Below are 6961 nucleotides of genomic sequence, written 5' to 3'. Positions count from 1 at the left end.
TATGAACATTGATGTGGCTGCCTCACCTGTAGTATGCTGTTTTTAAGTCCTTGGGGTATAAACTGAGTAGTGGGATAGATTAGTCAAATGCCGTTCCAAGTTTTCTAAAGAATCTCCATACTGCTTTCCAGATTGGGTGTACCAATTTGCAGTCCCACCAGCAATGTAAGAGTGTAACTTTCCCCACATCCTCACCACCAATTATTGTTGCTTATATTCTTAATAACTGCCATTTGTCTTTCTTAATATAACCATCCTAGTGGGTGTGAAGTGGTATCACTTCATGGTTTGAAATGAAAAACTATTTTAAATAGTAATAAAATAATCCAATAAGATGATTGATAAATAATAAGTAATAAAATAATCCAATAAGACGATATAAAATTATTTTTTAAAACACCAAATGCTTTCTTATATATAAAAACAACAATTCTGTTAAAGAATATAATGAAAGAAAATATCCCAACAAAAACGATAAACTAAATTGGGTTTAGCGGCACACACTTGTAATCCCAGCAACTCAGGAGTTGAAGCAAAAGGATCCCATATTTGAGGCCTGGATAACATATCAAGACCCTGTCTCAAGAAAGATAGGACTATGGTGGTGGCTGGGGGATGTAGCTCAGTGGAAAAGTACTTCTGGATTCAATCTCCATTATCAAAACAAACAAACAAACAAAAAAGGATAAGAGTACAGTTAACAAAAAAAAAAGTCAAGAACTAGATGAAGGAAAACTGACACTGAAGTGCCCAGAAGGGCTGAGTAAATAAAATGGCATACTTTTCTCTCTCCCAAGGTTCTTAAAGATTCAACATCCTAATTAGTTCAATTCTCCCTATATTGATGCACAGTATGACTTCAACAATAATATCTCCTACTCACTATAATTAAAGCTCATGTGAGAAAAATAACACAGAATTGAGGGTTTACCTATAGACCTTGGTGTCCTGGGTTCCCATTCAGGCTTATCGCTTATCAGCTGTGTATCCTTGAACAATTACTTTATGTTAAGTATTACAATTATTCTAAATAAAACTAGGCAGAAAGATCTTTTTTAAAGGCGATGAGAGGACTGATTCTACGAGATTTTAAAGTGAATTTAAAAATTTAGACAGATCAGTGAAATAATCCAAAAGCCCAAATTCAAGTGGGAATTTAGAAAATAATGAAAGTGGTATTTTGAATTAGTTAAGAGCCTGGCACAGTGGCAGACATCTATAATTCCAGTGACTAGGAAGGCTGAAGACCCCAAATTTGAGGCCAGCCTCAGCAAGACATTAGCAAGACCCTATCTCAAAATCAAAACTAAAAAGGGATGGGGATATAGCTCACTGATAGAGTATCCCCGAGTTCTAACCCCAGAACTGGAAAAAATAAAATTGATGTAATAAAGGAGGAGGGTTCATCATCAGTGATTATCTGGAACAAAACTCCCACTTCATCCCTTACAGAAAAATACTGGATTAAGCAAATATTTAAAAACAAAACACAAAAACAGGGCTGGGGCTGTAGCTCAGTGGTAGAGCACTTCCCTAGCATGTGTGAGGCACTGGGTTCAATTTTCAGCACCACATATAAATAAATAAAATAAAGGTCCATCAACATCTAAAAAAAATTTTTTAAAAATATAAAAATAAAACCATTAAAAGGACAGCATTTAATAATCTGAGTGTAGTATGACCTTCAAATGTAGATGTCAGAAAAGACTGATAAATTCAAATGTATACATTTCTGCAAGACAGAAACAAGATAAATATCAGAAGCAAAATCAGTAGATGAAAAGAAATACTGGAACATACCACAAAGGGCTCTTTTCCTTAATGTGTAAAGAACTCCTACAAAGTAATTGAAAAAATTACTTTCTTGCCAGGTATGGTGGTGCATGCCTGTAATCCCAGGCTCAGAAGACTGAGGTAGGAGGATTACAAATTCAAAGCCAACCTCGGTAATTTAGCGAGACCCTGTTTCAAAAAAAAAAAAAAAAAAAAAAAAAAACTTAAAAAAAAGCGGGTTGGTGACGTGGCTCAGGGGTTAAGCATGCCTGGTTCAATCCCTGGTACCAAAAAAAAAAAAAAAAAAAAAAGGCACAGCTCAAGAACGGAAAACACAAATTATCCTTGTATGAAAAGCTGCTTAGTTTAAGCATAGCAAAAGACATGAGTTAAAACTACAACTAGAAACCATTTTTCGCCTGTTTGATAACATGGTGTGCGGGGGAAACAGGCATTCTCACTTAGCATTGCTGGGAGAAACATGGGTATAATCTCTATGAGGGCAATGTGCCAATAACTATTAAAGAATACACCGACTGCAAATGCAGAACAAATCTTTGGGCCAACAATTCAGCTTCCTAGGAAACTATCCTAAAGACATTCTTGCACTTGTGTACAATTAAATAAGGATGTTCACTGAAGCATTGCATGCAATAGGAAAATAACCAACACCTAAATATTCAAGTAATAATGACTTAAATGTTTATGATGCATAAAGAACAAGGCAGCCCTACATGTATTAAGTGAAATAAGTATAGTCTACTATTAAATGCTTTAAGGACACATGTCACATATATCAGTAACAACCAACAGAGAGACCATACATACAAAAAGAGCGGACATGTGCCTGAAATAAATATGAATCTACTTCCAAGAAAACGTTATTACTAACAGCTCGTGCAGCAAGATTGGATGTAGGAATAACAATTACTTCTCCCTGTACCTTTTCTCTCTTTGACAATTTTGGATTTTTTAAATCTTTTGCACGAATAACCTGTTTCATTGTGGCAATGAGTTTTCAAATCTCCATTCGTTCCTTGTTTTATTGGCCTTTAGGGAGGTGGAATCTTAACCTTGGGCAAAGCTCAAGTCCGAAAAACCGGTACAAGTGAGTAGTAATTCCTGCCCGGAGGAGCCGAGGGGCACAGTGGGCCTCGGAAACCGGCGTGCGCTACAATCACGGAGCGGGAGGGCGGTTTCCTCAGAAATGCGGGTTCCCGGGCCCCGCCTCAGCTCCCCGCAACTGGAATCCCAGAGCGGCGCCCAGAAATCTATATTTTTGACAGGATCCCGCTCGGGATTCCGGGGCGTGCGGATTTCGAAGCTCTCGGAGCGGGATAGAGACCGCACAACGACGGGTTTTCTCGTCCCTCGCTCCTGGCCACGGGGGTGTCCGCCAGGACCGAAGGTCTCGCCTGGCTGTGGCCTCCCTCCGCTCCGCTGTCCGGGCTGCTCTCCCCGGGCCCTGGATTGGCCGCTGGGCCCGGCCGAGGCTGCAGAGCGGTGCCAGCGCGCGACCCCGCGAGCCGCTGAAGGCGAAAGGGCTGCTGGAACCGCACGCAGAGCGGAGAGAGCAGAGTCTGGGAGGCAAGTTAAGGTGTTTAGGAAAAAAATAAAGGATGGTGGGCGGGGGGAGAAAAAAACCCGCGACTCCGCCGGGACTCGAACCCGGAACCTTTGAATGCCTTCAACCTCTAGAAGTCCAATGCGCTATCCATTGCGCCACGGAGCCACCTGTTGGAGTCTCCGCGCATCTGCGCTGTTAAGCCAGAGGCGACGGCCCCGCGCCCTCCCCACTGCCCCTTTTGGTCGTCTCTGTCGCTGGAGCGGGACTGCCGCACCCAGACTACGGCCAGCTTGGGCAGCCGCCCCAAACCTGGGCGCCCGGCTTCCTCCGCCGGTGCCCGTCACGAGAACGGCGAGCCGGGCGAGCGAAGGGCAGCCGCCGTCCGCCGGTCCTAACGGGTGGCGGTGAGGGCAGCCCGACCGAGTCTCGGCCCGCCCCGGGCAAGCCGCACAAATCTCGGTCGCGCCCTTTCCTCCCGGCCCCCTTCTTGCCCCAAGCGTCCCCGCCTACCAGGTCTCTCCCGCGACCGCTCCAGCCCGGCCGGGGCCGCGGAGATGCAGGCCCAGGCCGGCCGTTGAGTCGGGCCGGTGACGCCAGGCACTTACGTCGCACCTGTGAGCGGTGATGCCCAGCGGCCGCCCCCCGGGCTGCGAGGCGGAGGCAGCGACCCCTCTCGGGCCCCGGCTCTTCCCTCGCCGCCAGCGGCCAGGACCTGCCGAGGCGCGCAGGGACCGTGGCGACGTCTGTGTGCGTGCTTATGCGTGTTTTTTTTTTTTTTTTTGCGCGGGGTTCTGAAAAAAAGGGGGGTTGGGTTGCATTTCGCTCCCCACAGACCCAGAGCCGAATTTCTGAGGTATCCGGGCTCTGGTGGACTGAGGGGGGCGACGCGCCCCGCCCGCAGCATCCGAGAATCCACCGAAAGCTCATTCCTGCGCCAGCAGCTACCTCCAAGAGTGCCGCGCAGCCGCCCGGAGCTCGCGCACCCGGGACACGCAGCTGAGTGGGCGGCAGCCCGAGTAGGATCGCGCGCGTGGGAGCTCGGGGAGCATGCGTGTGCGGGCGCGTGCGGCCGGAGGGCACGCGCGCCCGAGCGCGCTCGCGGGGTTTCCCGGGGATCCCTGGCGGCGGAGATTCGCTGAGAGCCTGGCGCCGCTGCTCAGAAGGGGGCAATCGTCACAAAATGACAGGGGTACCTTGGGGCTGGGGGCAGAGAGCGGGCTTTCGGTGTCCCACTAATCCGCATCCGCACGACCCCGGAGCCACTGAAGTAGGTGATCTAAATAAAAGCACTGCGGTTGCTATGCAACTGCCGCTGCCCGACCAGACCCCTGGCTCCCCCGCTCCAATCAGCGAGCCTCTCTCCGGGCCCCGCCTACGTAGGAATCTTGGAGCTGCAGAGGGGCGCGCTCTTCAGGCTGGTCTGAGTCTTGTATTCCCAAACCTGGATCAACCCTGGCCCACCCTGTATTCCCCACCCCCACCCCGCCCGGCGTCAACAGGCACGTAAGCAGTCTCTGTCAGTGTACCAAAGCGAGGAAGAGAATTCCCAAGAGGAGTCTAGTGTAGTGGGGATCTTTACATTTTTAGACAGGCAACTGCCATCAAACCCCTTTATAAAGAAGAGAAACTGCAGTTAAAAGAAGTTAAATGACTCACGTAGGGACACCCAGCTAGTGAGTGTGGAGAATTATGAAGAGTCAAATTTTATTCTATTTGCGGTCTAATGTGTTAGCTTTCACAGTTTGTGGGTGCTGACAGCACATGTTGATCAGAGATGAAAGTACAGCAAAAGCAGTAGCCAGAGCGTCAGCATCTTTATGTTGGTTTCTTGAACCCCAGTTCTCACAGGAACAAAGCATATGGGCCCCCGATGCGTGTTTGCACACAAAATGGTTTCCATTATAAGAGAGGAATGCTGAGCTTGGGGACCCACTATGTTATGGTGAGCAGTAAGCAAGCCTGTTCTTTGTTCCACGGGGAGACATTACCTCATCCTTCAAGATTGCTCACTGCAAACACAACCCTGAGAAATGACCCAAGGAAAGAGTGATCAGTCTTGCATTCTTGGCACACCCAACAAGAACGTGCAAGAATACTATAATGGTGAATTGCCTCTGCAAACATTAAGTGGTAGAGTCCTAACTGATGCCAGGCCTATTTCATTCCACCCTGATGTAAACAGTTTCTTGACAAGTATTGTATGCATAACATTGGTAAGCTCCTGTAAAATTAATAGAATGAATTTCTTCGAATTACACTCAGGAGTAATTTTCATATGGGCAAAAAATTGACCCTTAAAAAAGAATCCTGCTCTAAGTCATATTTATTTAAACAAATCTTTATTGAACTCTGCAACATGCCAGGCTCTTGTGACATCTCAGGATCCTGGTTTCTCAGGAACTGGTTTTCACAGCTCAAAAGGAGGAAGAGATACCCAGTGTCCCTATGGGAAAACCATACAGAGGGATTCTGTTTGAGTCATTAGAGTCAAAGCTCAAATTTTGAGAAATCATTAACATAATTAAATAACAATTCAGACTCACATACAAAAATTCTTGGAAAGGGGAATTGGGAAGGAAACTACATACTAAGGGAAAATGTGCATGTGCCTAATTCTACTTCATGAATCAAACAAAGAATTTTAGATATTTGATTTCTTGCACTAGTTGAGATCAAAGTCCCAGGTCTATGTCATAGAAAATACACACACACAAACACACACACATACAGAGTTAGCAGAGAATGTGGTAAAACCAGGCTTTTATGAAGCATCCTGTGAGTAATCAGGTTGCACTTTTTAAACCTTACAATTAGAAGACTGGGAAAGTCACGGCAGCACAAATATTAGGTAGTCCTCTGATAATAAGCGGTTTATAATGAGTGTGGCTTTAGAGACAGCAATGTTAGAATGTTAAAAGAATGGAAATGAATTTTAGTTGCCATCTAGGGAGAAAGATCAAGTCGGTTTTGAGTTCCCATTTCATAAAAGAAGAGCTTGATTTTTCTAAGCAAGAGAGTCTATGCTACCTGAACCAAGAATTCTTCAAGGAAAAAAAGCAACCTCTTACATTCTGCCGGCAGAGGGAGCCAAAGCATGGGTTATAACTATCTCCACAGCACTGATCTCTACCCTTGTGCAACTTGAGATCCCTAGACAGGAAAACCCTAAATTAAACACTACTTCCTTTGATGTTTTAAAGCTCAAATCCAGTGTACACCTCTGGGGGCCTGAGGTAACATTCTTCATTTTTGTACAGCAGAATTATTTTTAAATTGTTGTATTGTTCTATTTTTGGAGCTGGGAAGCCATTTCGGCCTTCCCCTGAAGCTCTAGAAATCTACTATATTTCTAACAATTTTCACCAACTTTGCCTTACTCAAGAGTAAGGTTGGCAGAGTGAGTACTCATTTAATTCAGTTCAAAGAGTATTTAGGGATGCTATAGTTAGGCCTACTGTGGAAAATAGAGTAGAAGTTTAAAACATAATTCTTTCCTTCAAGGATGCTCCAGATTCCCTGAGAGAAATATGACCTATGAATATGAGCAGTATGCAAATAATGCAAGATAATATATTTTAAAAGTAGCAAAATATTATTGACATCCCTACAACAAAATTTTTT

At 45.4% G+C, this 6961-nt stretch overlaps 1 non-coding gene across 1 annotated transcript; it reads right to left on the bottom strand.

Annotated features, from left to right (window-relative positions):
- Nucleotides 1–3420: 3420 nt before the first annotated feature.
- On the bottom strand, nucleotides 3421–3505 carry Trnar-ucu (transfer RNA arginine (anticodon UCU)). The gene is given in 2 exon segments: nucleotides 3421–3456; nucleotides 3469–3505. It is a non-coding gene; the product is annotated as a tRNA-Arg (tRNA).
- Nucleotides 3506–6961: the final 3456 nt, after the last annotated feature.

The sequence above is a fragment of the Callospermophilus lateralis genome, chromosome 7 (genome assembly GCF_048772815.1).
Source record: "Callospermophilus lateralis isolate mCalLat2 chromosome 7, mCalLat2.hap1, whole genome shotgun sequence".
Lineage (NCBI taxonomy): Eukaryota > Metazoa > Chordata > Mammalia > Rodentia > Sciuridae > Callospermophilus > Callospermophilus lateralis.
The sequence above is the reverse complement of the archived record's forward strand: the minus strand, read 5'-3'. Positions and strand labels throughout refer to the sequence as shown.